The sequence below is a fragment of the Strix aluco genome, chromosome 5, assembly GCF_031877795.1.
Source record: "Strix aluco isolate bStrAlu1 chromosome 5, bStrAlu1.hap1, whole genome shotgun sequence".
NCBI classification, from domain to species: domain Eukaryota; kingdom Metazoa; phylum Chordata; class Aves; order Strigiformes; family Strigidae; genus Strix; species Strix aluco.
In genome coordinates, this window is record NC_133935.1 from 25,829,783 (window position 1) to 25,844,962 (window position 15,180).

Below are 15,180 nucleotides of genomic sequence, written 5' to 3' on the forward strand. Positions count from 1 at the left end.
GCTCTGTGCTTTCTTTCGTTCTGTAAAAATGTTAGTGTTTTCAGCGGAAAAGCAATTCTGCGCAACAATGGGAACACATCTCCTTCCCAGGCACAGAGAAGGTGCTAGCAGGGAATTCTCTGCCTGCCTTTCCGCAGTGCTCTGCAAGCTCTCCAGGGCAACAGCAAATGTGGGGCTCTGTGCTTTCTTTCGTTCTGAAAAAGTGTTATTTTTTTTCTGCGGAAAAGCGATTCTGTGCAACAATGGGAACACTTCTGCTTCCCAGGCACAGAGAAGGTGCTAGCAGGGAATTCTCTGCCTGCCTTTCCCCAGTGCTCTGCAAGCTCTCCAGGGCAACAGCAAATGTGGGGCTCTGTGCTTTCTTTCGTTCTGAACAAGTGTTAGTGTTTTCAGCGGAAAAGCGATTCTGCGCAACATTGGGAACACTTCTACTTCCCAGGCACAGAGAAGGTGCTAGCAGGGAATTCTCTGCCTGCCTTTCCCCAGTGCTCTGCAAGCTCTCCAGGGCAACAGCAAATGTGGGGCTCTGTGCTTTCTTTCGTTCTGAAAAAGTGTTAGTGTTTTCTGCAGCGACGCAAATGCCATTCTGCGCAACAATGGGAACACTTCTCCTTCCCAGGCACAGAGAAGGTGCTAGCAGGAAATTCTCTGCCTGCCTTTCCCCAGTGCTCTGCAAGCTCTCCAGGGCAACAGCAAATGTGGGGCTCTGTGCTTTCTTTCGTTCTGAACAAGTGTTAGTGTTTTCTGCGGAAAAGCGATTCTGCGCAACAATGGGAACACTTCTCCTTCCCAGGCACAGAGAAGGTGCTAGCAGGGAATTCTCTGCCTGCCTTTCCCCAGTGCTCTGCAAGCTCTCCAGGGCAACAGAAAATGTGGGGCTCTGTGCTTTCTTTCGTTCTGAACAAGTGTTAGTGTTTTCAGCGGAAAAGCCATTCTGCGCAACAATGGGAACACTTCTCCTTCCCAGGCACAGAGAAGGTGCTAGCAGGGAATTCTCTGCCTGCCTTTCCCCAGTGCTCTGCAAGCTCTCCAGGGCAACAGCAAATGTGGGGCTCTGTGCTTTCTTTCGTTCTGAACAAGTTTTAGTGTTTTCTGCAGCGACGCAAATACGATTCTGCGCAACAATGGGAACACTTCTCCTTCCCAGGCACAGAGAAGGTGCTAGCAGGGAATTCTCTGCCTGCCTTTCCCCAGTGCTCTGCAAGCTCTCCAGGGCAACAGCAAATGTGTGGCTCTGTGCTTTCTTTCGTTCTGAACAAGTGTTAGTGTTTTCAGCGGAAAAGCCATTCTGCGCAACAATGGGAACACTTCTCCTTCCCAGGCACAGAGAAGGTGCTAGCAGGGAATTCTCTGCCTGCCTTTCCCCAGTGCTCTGCAAGCTCTCCAGGGCAACAGCAAATGTGGGGCTCTGTGCTTTCTTTCGTTCTGAAAAAGTGTTAGTGTTTTCAGCGGAAAAGCCATTCTGCGCAACAATGGGAACACTTCTCCTTCCCAGGCACAGAGAAGCTGCTAGCAGGGAATTCTCTGCCTGCCTTTCCCCAGTGCTCTGCAAGCTCTCCAGGGCAACAGCAAATGTGGGGCTCTGTGCTTTCTTTCGTTCTGAAAAAGTGTTAGTGTTTTCAGCGGAAAATCGATTCTGCGCAACAATGGGAACACTTCTCCTTCCCAGGCACAGAGAAGGTACTAGCAGGGAATTCTCTGCCTGCCTTTCCCCAGTGCTCTGCAAGCTCTCCAGGGCAACAGCAAATGTGGGGCTCTGTGCTTTCTTTCGTTCTGAACAAGTTTTAGTGTTTTCTGCAGCGACGCAAATACGATTCTGCGCAACAATGGGAACACTTCTCCTTCCCAGGCACAGAGAAGGTGCTAGCAGGGAATTCTCTGCCTTCCTCTCCCCAGTGCTCTGCAAGCTCTCCAGGGCAACAGCAAATGTGGGGCTCTGTGCTTTGTTTCATTCTGAAAAAGTGTTAGTGTTTTCTGCAGCGACGCAAATGCCATTCTGCGCAACAATGTGAACACTTCTCCTTCCCAGGCACAGAGAAGGTGCTAGCAGGGAATTCTCTACCTGCCTTTAACCAGTGCTCTGCAAGCTCTCCAGGGCAACAGCAAATGTGGGGCTCTGTGCTTTCTTTCGTTCTGAAAAAGTGTTAGTGTTTTCTGGAGAGAAGCGATTCTGCGCAACAATGGGAACACTTCTCCTTCCCAGGCACAGAGAAGGTGCTAGCAGGGAATTCTCTGCCTGCCTTTCCCCAGTGCTCTGCAAGCTCTCCAGGGCAACAGCAAATGTGGAGCTCTGTGCTTTCTTTCGTTCTGAAAAAGTGTTAATGTTTTCAGCGGAAAAGCAATTCTGCGCAACAATGGGAACACATCTCCTTCCCAGGCACAGAGAAGGTGCTAGCAGGGAATTCTCTGCCTGCCTTTCCCCAGTGCTCTGCAAGCTCTCCAGGGCAACAGCAAATGTGGGGCTCTGTGCTTTCTTTCGTTCTGAACAAGTGTTATTTTTTTTCTGCGGAAAAGCGATTCTGTGCAACAATGGGAACACTTCTGCTTCCCAGGCACAGAGAAGGTGCTAGCAGGGAATTCTCTGCCTGCCTTTCCCCAGTGCTCTGCAAGCTCTCCAGGGCAACAGCAAATGTGGGGCTCTGTGCTTTCTTTCGTTCTGAACAAGTGTTAGTGTTTTCAGCGGAAAAGCGATTCTGCGCAACATTGGGAACACTTCTACTTCCCAGGCACAGAGAAGGTGCTAGCAGGGAATTCTCTGCCTGCCTTTCCCCAGTGCTCTGCAAGCTCTCCAGGGCAACAGCAAATGTGGGGCTCTGTGCTTTCTTTCGTTCTGAACAAGTGTTAGTGTTTTCAGCGGAAAAGCGATTCTGTGCAACAATGGGAACACTTCTCCTTCCCAGGCACAGAGAAGGTGCTAGCAGGGAATTCTCTGCCTGCCTTTCCCCAGTGCTCTGCAAGCTCTCCAGGGCAACAGCAAATGTGGGGCTCTGTGCTTTCTTTCGTTCTGAACAAGTGTTAGTGTTTTCAGCGGAAAAGCGATTCTGCGCAACATTGGGAACACTTCTCCTTCCCAGGCACAGAGAAGGTGCTAGCAGGGAATTCTCTGCCTGCCTTTCCCCAGTGCTCTGCAAGCTCTCCAGGGCAACAGAAAATGTGGGGCTCTGTGCTTTCTTTCGTTCTGAACAAGTTTTAGTGTTTTCTGCAGCAACGCAAATACGATTCTGCGCAACATTGGGAACACTTCTGCTTCCCAGGCACAGAGAAGGTGCTAGCAGGGAATTCTCTGCCTGCCTTTCCCCAGTGCTCTGCAAGCTCTCCAGGGCAACAGCAAATGTGGGGCTCTGTGCTTTCTTTCGTTCTGAACAAGTTGTAGTGTTTTGTGGAGAGAAGCGGTTCTGCGCAACAATGGGAACACTTCTCCTTTCCAGGCTCAGAGAAGGTACTACCAGGGAATTCTCTGCCTTCCTCTCCCCAGTGCTCTGCAAGCTCTCCAGGGCAACAGCAAATGTGGGGCTCTGTGCTTTCTTTCGTTCTGAAAAAGTGTTAGTGTTTTCTGCAGCGACGCAAATGCCATTCTGCGCAACAATGTGAACACTTCTCCTTCCCAGGCACAGAGAAGGTGCTAGCAGGGAATTCTCTACCTGCCTTTAACCAGTGCTCTGCAAGCTCTCCAGGGCAACAGCAAATGTGGGGCTCTGTGCTTTCTTTCGTTCTGAAAAAGTGTTAGTGTTTTCTGGAGAGAAGTGATTCTGCGCAACAATGGGAACACTTCTCCTTCCCAGGCACAGAGAAGGTGCTAGCAGGGAATTCTCTGCCTGCCTTTCCCCAGTGCTCTGCAAGCTCTCCAGGGCAACAGCAAATGTGGGGCTCTGTGCTTTCTTTCGTTCTGAACAAGTGTTATTTTTTTTCTGCGGAAAAGCGATTCTGTGCAACAATGGGAACACTTCTGCTTCCCAGGCACAGAGAAGGTGCTAGCAGGGAATTCTCTGCCTGCCTTTCCCCAGTGCTCTGCAAGCTCTCCAGGGCAACAGCAAATGTGGGGCTCTGTGCTTTCTTTCGTTCTGAACAAGTGTTAGTGTTTTCAGCGGAAAAGCGATTCTGCGCAACATTGGGAACACTTCTACTTCCCAGGCACAGAGAAGGTGCTAGCAGGGAATTCTCTGCCTGCCTTTCCCCAGTGCTCTGCAAGCTCTCCAGGGCAACAGCAAATGTGGGGCTCTGTGCTTTCTTTCGTTCTGAACAAGTGTTAGTGTTTTCAGCGGAAAAGCGATTCTGTGCAACAATGGGAACACTTCTCGTTCCCAGGCACAGAGAAGGTGCTAGCAGGGAATTCTCTGCCTGCCTTTCCCCAGTGCTCTGCAAGCTCTCCAGGGCAACAGCAAATGTGGGGCTCTGTGCTTTCTTTCGTTCTGAACAAGTGTTAGTGTTTTCAGCGGAAAAGCGATTCTGCGCAACATTGGGAACACTTCTGCTTCCCAGGCACAGAGAAGGTGCTAGCAGGGAATTCTCTGCCTGCCTTTCCCCAGTGCTCTGCAAGCTCTCCAGGGCAACAGCAAATGTGGGGCTCTGTGCTTTCTTTCTTTCTGAAAAAGTGTTAGTGTTTTCAGTGGAAAAGCGATTCTGCGCAACATTGGGAACACTTCTCCTTCCCAGGCACAGAGAAAGTGCTAGCAGGGAATTCTCTGCCTGCCTTTCCCCAGTGCTCTGCAAGCTCTCCAGGGCAACAGCAAATGTGGGGCTCTGTGCTTTCTTTCGTTCTGAACAAGTGTTAGTGTTTTCTGCGGAAAAGCGATTCTGCGCAACATTGGGAACACTTCTCCTTCCCAGGCACAGAGAAGGTGCTAGCAGGGAATTCTCTGCCTGCCTTTCCCCAGTGCTCTGCAAGCTCTCCAGGGCAACAGCAAATGTGGGGCTCTGTGCTTTCTTTCGTTCTGAACAAGTTTTAGTGTTTTCTGCAGCGACGCAAATACGATTCTGCGCAACATTGGGAACACTTCTCCTTCCCAGGCACAGAGAAGGTGCTAGCAGGGAATTCTCTGCCTGCCTTTAACCAGTGCTCTGCAAGCTCTCCAGGAGAACAGCAAATGTGGGGCTCTGTGCTTTCTTTTGTTCTGAAAAAGTGTTATTGTATTCTGCGGAAAAGCGATTCTGTGCAACAATGGGAACACTTCTCCTTCCCAGGCACAGAGAAGGTGCTAGCATGGAATTCTCTGCCTGCCTTTCCCCAGTGCTCTGCAAGCTCTCCAGGGCAACAGCAAATGTGGGGCTCTGTGCTTTCTTTCGTTCTGAACAAGTGTTAGTGTTTTCAGCGGAAAAGCCATTCTGCGCAACAATGGGAACACTTCTCCTTCCCAGGCACAGAGAAGGTGCTAGCAGGGAATTCTCTGCCTGCCTTTCCCCAGTGCTCTGCAAGCTCTCCAGGGCAACAGCAAATGTGGGGCTCTGTGCTTTCTTTCGTTCTGAACAAGTTTTAGTGTTTTCTGCAGCGACGCAAATACGATTCTGCGCAACATTGGGAACACTTCTCCTTCCCAGGCACAGAGAAGGTGCTAGCAGGGAATTCTCTGCCTGCCTTTCCCCAGTGCTCTGCAAGCTCTCCAGGGCAACAGCAAATGTGGGGCTCTGTGCTTTCTTTCGTTCTGAAAAAGTGTTAGTGTTTTCTGCAGCGACGCAAATGCCATTCTGCGCAACAATGGGAACACTTCTCCTTCCCAGGCACAGAGAAGGTGCTAGCATGGAATTCTCTGCCTGCCTTTCCCCAGTGCTCTGCAAGCTCTCCAGGGCAACAGCAAATGTGGGGCTCTGTGCTTTCTTTCGTTCTGAAAAAGTGTTAGTGTTTTCAGCGGAAAAGCCATTCTGCGCAACAATGGGAACACATCTCCTTCCCAGGCACAGAGAAGGTGCTAGCAGGGAATTCTCTGCCTGCCTTTCCCCAGTGCTCTGCAAGCTCTCCAGGGCAACAGCAAATGTGGGGCTCTGTGCTTTCTTTCGTTCTGAACAAGTGTTAGTGTTTTCTGCGGAAAAGCGATTCTGCGCAACATTGGGAACACTTCTCCTTCCCAGGCACAGAGAAGGTGCTAGCAGGGAATTCTCTGCCTGCCTTTCCCCAGTGCTCTGCAAGCTCTCCAGGGCAACAGCAAATGTGGGGCTCTGTGCTTTCTTTCGTTCTGAACAAGTTTTAGTGTTTTCTGCAGCGACGCAAATACGATTCTGCGCAACAATGGGAACACTTCTCCTTCCCAGGCACAGAGAAGGTGCTAGCAGGGAATTCTCTGCCTGCCTTTCCCCAGTGCTCTGCAAGCTCTCCAGGAGAACAGCAAATGTGGGGCTCTGTGCTTTTTTTTGTTCTGAAAAAGTGTTATTGTATTCTGCGGAAAAGCGATTCTGTGCAACAATGGGAACACTTCTCCTTCCCAGGCACAGAGAAGGTGCTAGCAGGGACATCTCTGCCTGCCTTTCCCCAGTGCTCTGCAAGCTCTCCAGGGCAACAGCAAATGTGGGGCTCTGTGCTTTCTTTCGTTCTGAACAAGTTTTAGTGTTTTCAGCGGAAAAGCGATTCTGCGCAACAATGGGAACACTTCTCCTTCCCAGGCACAGAGAAGGTGCTAGCAGGGAATTCTCTGCCTGCCTTTCCCCAGTGCTCTGCAAGCTCTCCAGGGCAACAGCAAATGTGGGGCTCTGTGCTTTCTTTCGTTCTGAACAAGTGTTAGTGTTTTCAGCGGAAAAGCCATTCTGCGCAACAATGGGAACACTTCTCCTTCCCAGGCACAGAGAAGGTGCTAGCAGGGAATTCTCTGCCTGCCTTTCCCCAGTGCTCTGCAAGCTCTCCAGGGCAACAGAAAATGTGGGGCTCTGTGCTTTCTTTCGTTCTGAACAAGTTTTAGTGTTTTCTGCAGCGACGCAAATACGATTCTGCGCAACATTGGGAACACTTCTCCTTCCCAGGCATAGAGAAGGTGCTAGCAGGGAATTCTCTGCCTGCCTTTAACCAGTGCTCTGCAAGCTCTCCAGGGCAACAGCAAATGTGGGGCTCTGTGCTTTCTTTCGTTCTGAAAAAGTGTTAGTGTTTTCTGCAGCGACGCAAATACGATTCTGCACAACAATGGGAACACTTCTCCTTCCCAGGCACAGAGAAGGTGCTAGCAGGGAATTCTCTGCCTGCCTTTCCCCAGTGCTCTGCAAGCTCTCCAGGGCAACAGAAAATGTGGGGCTCTGTGCTTTCTTTCGTTCTGAACAAGTTTTAGTGTTTTCTGCAGCAACGCAAATACGATTCTGCGCAACATTGGGAACACTTCTCCCTCCCAGGCACAGAGAAGGTGCTAGCAGGGAATTCTCTGCCTGCCTTTCCCCAGTGCTCTGCAAGCTCTCCAGGGCAACAGCAAATGTGGGGCTCTGTGCTTTCTTTCGTTCTGAACAAGTTGTAGTGTTTTGTGGAGAGAAGCGATTCTGCGCAACAATGGGAACACTTCTCCTTTCCAGGCTCAGAGAAGGTACTACCAGGGAATTCTCTGCCTTCCTCTCCCCAGTGCTCTGCAAGCTCTCCAGGGCAACAGCAAATGTGGGGCTCTGTGCTTTGTTTCATTCTGAAAAAGTGTTAGTGTTTTCTGCAGCGACGCAAATGCCATTCTGCGCAACAATGTGAACACTTCTCCTTCCCAGGCACAGAGAAGGTGCTAGCAGGGAATTCTCTACCTGCCTTTAACCAGTGCTCTGCAAGCTCTCCAGGGCAACAGCAAATGTGGGGCTCTGTGCTTTCTTTCGTTCTGTAAAAGTGTTAGTGTTTTCAGCGGAAAAGCAATTCTGCGCAACAATGGGAACACATCTCCTTCCCAGGCACAGAGAAGGTGCTAGCAGGGAATTCTCTGCCTGCCTTTCCCCAGTGCTCTGCAAGCTCTCCAGGGCAACAGCAAATGTGGGGCTCTGTGCTTTCTTTCGTTCTGAAAAAGTGTTATTTTTTTTCTGCGGAAAAGCGATTCTGTGCAACAATGGGAACACTTCTGCTTCCCAGGCACAGAGAAGGTGCTAGCAGGGAATTCTCTGCCTGCCTTTCCCCAGTGCTCTGCAAGCTCTCCAGGGCAACAGCAAATGTGGGGCTCTGTGCTTTCTTTCGTTCTGAACAAGTGTTAGTGTTTTCAGCGGAAAAGCGATTCTGCGCAACATTGGGAACACTTCTACTTCCCAGGCACAGAGAAGGTGCTAGCAGGGAATTCTCTGCCTGCCTTTCCCCAGTGCTCTGCAAGCTCTCCAGGGCAACAGCAAATGTGGGGCTCTGTGCTTTCTTTCGTTCTGAAAAAGTGTTAGTGTTTTCTGCAGCGACGCAAATGCCATTCTGCGCAACAATGGGAACACTTCTCCTTCCCAGGCACAGAGAAGGTGCTAGCAGGAAATTCTCTGCCTGCCTTTCCACAGTGCTCTGCAAGCTCTCCAGGGCAACAGCAAATGTGGGGCTCTGTGCTTTCTTTCGTTCTGAAAAAGTGTTAGTGTTTTCTGCGGAAAAGCGATTCTGCGCAACAATGGGAACACTTCTCCTTCCCAGGCACAGAGAAGGTGCTAGCAGGGAATTCTCTGCCTGCCTTTCCCCAGTGCTCTGCAAGCTCTCCAGGGCAACAGAAAATGTGGGGCTCTGTGCTTTCTTTCGTTCTGAACAAGTGTTAGTGTTTTCAGCGGAAAAGCCATTCTGCGCAACAATGGGAACACTTCTCCTTCCCAGGCACAGAGAAGGTGCTAGCAGGGAATTCTCTGCCTGCCTTTCCCCAGTGCTCTGCAAGCTCTCCAGGGCAACAGCAAATGTGGGGCTCTGTGCTTTCTTTCGTTCTGAACAAGTTTTAGTGTTTTCTGCAGCGACGCAAATACGATTCTGCGCAACAATGGGAACACTTCTCCTTCCCAGGCACAGAGAAGGTGCTAGCAGGGAATTCTCTGCCTGCCTTTCCCCAGTGCTCTGCAAGCTCTCCAGGGCAACAGCAAATGTGTGGCTCTGTGCTTTCTTTCGTTCTGAACAAGTGTTAGTGTTTTCAGCGGAAAAGCCATTCTGCGCAACAATGGGAACACTTCTCCTTCCCAGGCACAGAGAAGGTGCTAGCAGGGAATTCTCTGCCTGCCTTTCCCCAGTGCTCTGCAAGCTCTCCAGGGCAACAGCAAATGTGTGGCTCTGTGCTTTCTTTCGTTCTGAAAAAGTGTTAGTGTTTTCAGCGGAAAAGCCATTCTGCGCAACAATGGGAACACTTCTCCTTCCCAGGCACAGAGAAGCTGCTAGCAGGGAATTCTCTGCCTGCCTTTCCCCAGTGCTCTGCAAGCTCTCCAGGGCAACAGCAAATGTGGGGCTCTGTGCTTTCTTTCGTTCTGAAAAAGTGTTAGTGTTTTCTGGAGAGAAGCGATTCTGCGCAACAATGGGAACACTTCTCCTTCCCAGGCACAGAGAAGGTGCTAGCAGGGAATTCTCTGCCTGCCTTTCCCCAGTGCTCTGCAAGCTCTCCAGGGCAACAGCAAATGTGGGGCTCTGTGCTTTCTTTCGTTCTGTAAAAATGTTAGTGTTTTCAGCGGAAAAGCAATTCTGCGCAACAATGGGAACACATCTCCTTCCCAGGCACAGAGAAGGTGCTAGCAGGGAATTCTCTGCCTGCCTTTCCGCAGTGCTCTGCAAGCTCTCCAGGGCAACAGCAAATGTGGGGCTCTGTGCTTTCTTTCGTTCTGAAAAAGTGTTATTTTTTTTCTGCGGAAAAGCGATTCTGTGCAACAATGGGAACACTTCTGCTTCCCAGGCACAGAGAAGGTGCTAGCAGGGAATTCTCTGCCTGCCTTTCCCCAGTGCTCTGCAAGCTCTCCAGGGCAACAGCAAATGTGGGGCTCTGTGCTTTCTTTCGTTCTGAACAAGTGTTAGTGTTTTCAGCGGAAAAGCGATTCTGCGCAACATTGGGAACACTTCTACTTCCCAGGCACAGAGAAGGTGCTAGCAGGGAATTCTCTGCCTGCCTTTCCCCAGTGCTCTGCAAGCTCTCCAGGGCAACAGCAAATGTGGGGCTCTGTGCTTTCTTTCGTTCTGAAAAAGTGTTAGTGTTTTCTGCAGCGACGCAAATGCCATTCTGCGCAACAATGGGAACACTTCTCCTTCCCAGGCACAGAGAAGGTGCTAGCAGGAAATTCTCTGCCTGCCTTTCCCCAGTGCTCTGCAAGCTCTCCAGGGCAACAGCAAATGTGGGGCTCTGTGCTTTCTTTCGTTCTGAACAAGTTTTAGTGTTTTCTGCGGAAAAGCGATTCTGCGCAACAATGGGAACACTTCTCCTTCCCAGGCACAGAGAAGGTGCTAGCAGGGAATTCTCTGCCTGCCTTTCCCCAGTGCTCTGCAAGCTCTCCAGGGCAACAGAAAATGTGGGGCTCTGTGCTTTCTTTCGTTCTGAACAAGTGTTAGTGTTTTCAGCGGAAAAGCCATTCTGCGCAACAATGGGAACACTTCTCCTTCCCAGGCACAGAGAAGGTGCTAGCAGGGAATTCTCTGCCTGCCTTTCCCCAGTGCTCTGCACGCTCTCCAGGGCAACAGCAAATGTGGGGCTCTGTGCTTTCTTTCGTTCTGAACAAGTTTTAGTGTTTTCTGCAGCGACGCAAATACGATTCTGCGCAACAATGGGAACACTTCTCCTTCCCAGGCACAGAGAAGGTGCTAGCAGGGAATTCTCTGCCTGCCTTTCCCCAGTGCTCTGCAAGCTCTCCAGGGCAACAGCAAATGTGTGGCTCTGTGCTTTCTTTCGTTCTGAAAAAGTGTTAGTGTTTTCAGCGGAAAAGCCATTCTGCGCAACAATGGGAACACTTCTCCTTCCCAGGCACAGAGAAGCTGCTAGCAGGGAATTCTCTGCCTGCCTTTCCCCAGTGCTCTGCAAGCTCTCCAGGGTAACAGCAAATGTGGGGCTCTGTGCTTTCTTTCGTTCTGAAAAAGTGTTAGTGTTTTCAGCGGAAAATCGATTCTGCGCAACAATGGGAACACTTCTCCTTCCCAGGCACAGAGAAGGTACTAGCAGGGAATTCTCTGCCTGCCTTTCCCCAGTGCTCTGCAAGCTCTCCAGGGCAACAGCAAATGTGGGGCTCTGTGCTTTCTTTCGTTCTGAACAAGTTTTAGTGTTTTCTGCAGCGACGCAAATACGATTCTGCGCAACAATGGGAACACTTCTCCTTCCCAGGCACAGAGAAGGTGCTAGCAGGGAATTCTCTGCCTGCCTTTCCCCAGTGCTCTGCAAGCTCTCCAGGGCAACAGCAAATGTGGGGCTCTGTGCTTTCTTTCGTTCTGAACAAGTGTTAGTGTTTTCAGCGGAAAAGCCATTCTGCGCAACAATGGGAACACTTCTCCTTCCCAGGCACAGAGAAGGTGCTAGCAGGGAATTCTCTGCCTGCCTTTCCCCAGTGCTCTGCAAGCTCTCCAGGGCAACAGAAAATGTGGGGCTCTGTGCTTTCTTTCGTTCTGAACAAGTGTTTGTGTTTTCAGCGGAAAAGCCATTCTGCGCAACATTGGGAACACTTCTCCTTCCCAGGCACAGAGAAGGTGCTAGCAGGGAATTCTCTGCCTGCCTTTCCCCAGTGCTCTGCAAGCTCTCCAGGGCAACAGCAAATGTGGGGCTCTGTGCTTTCTTTCTTTCTGAAAAAGTGTTAGTGTTTTCAGTGGAAAAGCGATTCTGCGCAACATTGGGAACACTTCTCCTTCCCAGGCACAGAGAAAGTGCTAGCAGGGAATTCTCTGCCTGCCTTTCCCCAGTGCTCTGCAAGCTCTCCAGGGCAACAGCAAATGTGGGGCTCTGTGCTTTCTTTCGTTCTGAACAAGTGTTAGTGTTTTCTGCGGAAAAGCGATTCTGCGCAACATTGGGAACACTTCTCCTTCCCAGGCACAGAGAAGGTGCTAGCAGGGAATTCTCTGCCTGCCTTTCCCCAGTGCTCTGCAAGCTCTCCAGGGCAACAGCAAATGTGGGGCTCTGTGCTTTCTTTCGTTCTGAACAAGTTTTAGTGTTTTCTGCAGCGACGCAAATACGATTCTGCGCAACATTGGGAACACTTCTCCTTCCCAGGCACAGAGAAGGTGCTAGCAGGGAATTCTCTGCCTGCCTTTAACCAGTGCTCTGCAAGCTCTCCAGGAGAACAGCAAATGTGGGGCTCTGTGCTTTCTTTTGTTCTGAAAAAGTGTTATTGTATTCTGCGGAAAAGCGATTCTGTGCAACAATGGGAACACTTCTCCTTCCCAGGCACAGAGAAGGTGCTAGCAGGGAATTCTCTGCCTGCCTTTCCCCAGTGCTCTGCAAGCTCTCCAGGGCAACAGAAAATGTGGGGCTCTGTGCTTTCTTTCGTTCTGAAAAAGTGTTAGTGTTTTCAGCGGAAAAGCCATTCTGCGCAACAATGGGAACACTTCTTCCCAGGCACAGAGAAGGTGCTAGCAGGGAATTCTCTGCCTGCCTTTCCCCAGTGCTCTGCAAGCTCTCCAGGGCAACAGCAAATGTGGGGCTCTGTGCTTTCTTTCGTTCTGAACAAGTGTTAGTGTTTTCTGCAGCGACGCAAATACGATTCTGCGCAACAATGCGAACACTTCTCCTTCCCAGGCACAGAGAAGGTGCTAGCAGGGAATTCTCTGCCTGCCTTTCCCCAGTGCTCTGCAAGCTCTCCAGGGCAACAGCAAATGTGGGGCTCTGTGCTTTCTTTCGTTCTGAACAAGTGTTAGTGTTTTCAGCGGAAAAGCAATTCTGCGCAACAATGGGAACACTTCTCCTTCCCAGGCACAGAGAAGGTGCTAGCAGGGAATTCTCTGCCTGCCTTTCCCCAGTGCTCTGCAAGCTCTCCAGGGCAACAGCAAATGTGGGGCTCTGTGCTTTCTTTCGTTCTGAAAAAGTGTTATTGTTTTCTGCGGAAAAGCGATTCTGCGCAACAATGGGAACACTTTTCATTACCAGGCACAGAGAAGGTGCTAGCAGGGAATTCTCTGCCTGCCTTTCCCCAGTGCTCTGCAAGCTCTCCAGGGCAACAGCAAATGTGGGGCTCTGTGCTTTCTTTCGTTCTGAACAAGTTTTAGTGTTTTCTGCCGCGACGCAAATACGATCCTGCGCAACAATGGGAACACTTCTCCTTCCCAGGCACAGAGAAGGTGCTAGCAGGGAATTCTCTGCCTGCCTTTCCCCAGTGCTCTGCAAGCTCTCCAGGGCAACAGCAAATGTGGGGCTCTGTGCTTTCTTTCGTTCTGAACAAGTGTTATTGTTTTCTGCGGAAAAGCGATTCTGCGCAACATTGGGAACACTTCAGCTTCCCGGGCACAGAGAAGGTGCTAGCAGGGAATTCTCTGCCTGCCTTTCCCCAGTGCTCTGCAAGCTCTCCAGGGCAACAGAAAATGTGGGGATCTGTGCTTTCTTTCGTTCTGAAAAAGTTTTAGTGTTTTCTGCAGCGACGCAAATACGATTCTGCGCAACAATGGGAACACTTCTCCTTCCCAGGCACAGAGAAAGTGCTAGCAGGGAATTCTCTGCCTGCCTTTCCCCAGTGCTCTGCAAGCTCTCCAGGGCAACAGCAAATGTGGGGCTCTGTGCTTTCTTTCGTTCTGAACAAGTGTTAGTGTTTTCAGCGGAAAAGCCATTCTGCGCAACAATGGGAACACTTCTCCTTCCCAGGCACAGAGAAGGTGCTAGCAGGGAATTCTCTGCCTGCCTTTCCCCAGTGCTCTGCAAGCTCTCCAGGGCAACAGAAAATGTGGGGCTCTGTGCTTTCTTTCGTTCTGAACAAGTGTTTGTGTTTTCAGCGGAAAAGCCATTCTGCGCAACAATGGGAACACTTTTCATTACCACGCACAGAGAAGGTGCTAGCAGGGAATTCTCTGCCTGCCTTTCCCCAGTGCTCTGCAAGCTCTCCAGGGCAACAGCAAATGTGGGGATCTGTGCTTTCTTTCGTTCTGAAAAAGTGTTAGTGTTTTCTGCAGCGACGCAAATACGATTCTGCGCAACAATGGGAACACTTCTCCTTCCCAGGCACAGAGAAGGTGCTAGCAGGGAATTCTCTGCCTGCCTTTCCCCAGTGCTCTGCAAGCTCTCCAGGGCAACAGCAAATGTGGGGCTCTGTGCTTTCTTTCGTTCTGAACAAGTTTTAGTGTTTTCTGCAGCGACGCAAATACGATCCTGCGCAACAATGGGAACACTTCTCCTTCCCAGGCACAGAGAAGGTGCTAGCAGGGAATTCTCTGCCTGCCTTTCCCCAGTGCTCTGCACTCTCTCCAGGGCAACAGCAAATGTGGGGCTCTGTGCTTTCTTTCGTTCTGAACAAGTGTTATTGTTTTCTGCGGAAAAGCGATTCTGCGCAACATTGGGAACACTTCAGCTTCCCGGGCACAGAGAAGGTGCTAGCAGGGAATTCTCTGCCTGCCTTTCCCCAGTGCTCTGCAAGCTCTCCAGGGCAACAGAAAATGTGGGGATCTGTGCTTTCTTTCGTTCTGAAAAAGTTTTAGTGTTTTCTGCAGCGACGCAAATACGATTCTGCGCAACAATGGGAACACTTCTCCTTCCCAGGCACAGAGAAAGTGCTAGCAGGGAATTCTCTGCCTGCCTTTCCCCAGTGCTCTGCAAGCTCTCCAGGGCAACAGCAAATGTGGGGCTCTGTGCTTTCTTTCGTTCTGAACAAGTGTTAGTGTTTTCTGCGGAAAAGCGATTCTGCGCAACAATGGGAACACTTCTCCTTCCCAGGCACAGAGAAGGTGCTAGCAGGGAATTCTCTGCCTGCCTTTCCCCAGTGCTCTGCAAGCTCTCCACGGCAACAGCAAATGTGGGGCTCTGTGCTTTCTTTCGTTCTGAACAAGTTTTAGTGTTTTCTGCAGCGATGCAAATACGATTCTGCGCAACAATGGGAACACTTCTCCTTCCCAGGCACAGAGAAGGTGCTAGCAGGGAATTCTCTGCCTGCCTTTCCCCAGTGCTCTGCAAGCTCTCCAGGGAAACAGCAAATGTGGGGCTCTGTGCTTTCTTTCGTTCTGAAAAAGTCTTAGTGTTTTCTGCGGAAAAGCGATTCTGCGCAACAATGGGAACACTTCTCCTTCCCAGGCACAGAGAAGGTGCTAGCAGGGAATTCTCTGCCTGCCTTTCCCCAGTGCTCTGCAAGCTCTCCAGGGCAAAAGCAAATGTGGGGCTCTGTGCATTCTTTCGTTCTGAAAAAGTGTTATTGTTTTCTGCGGAAAAC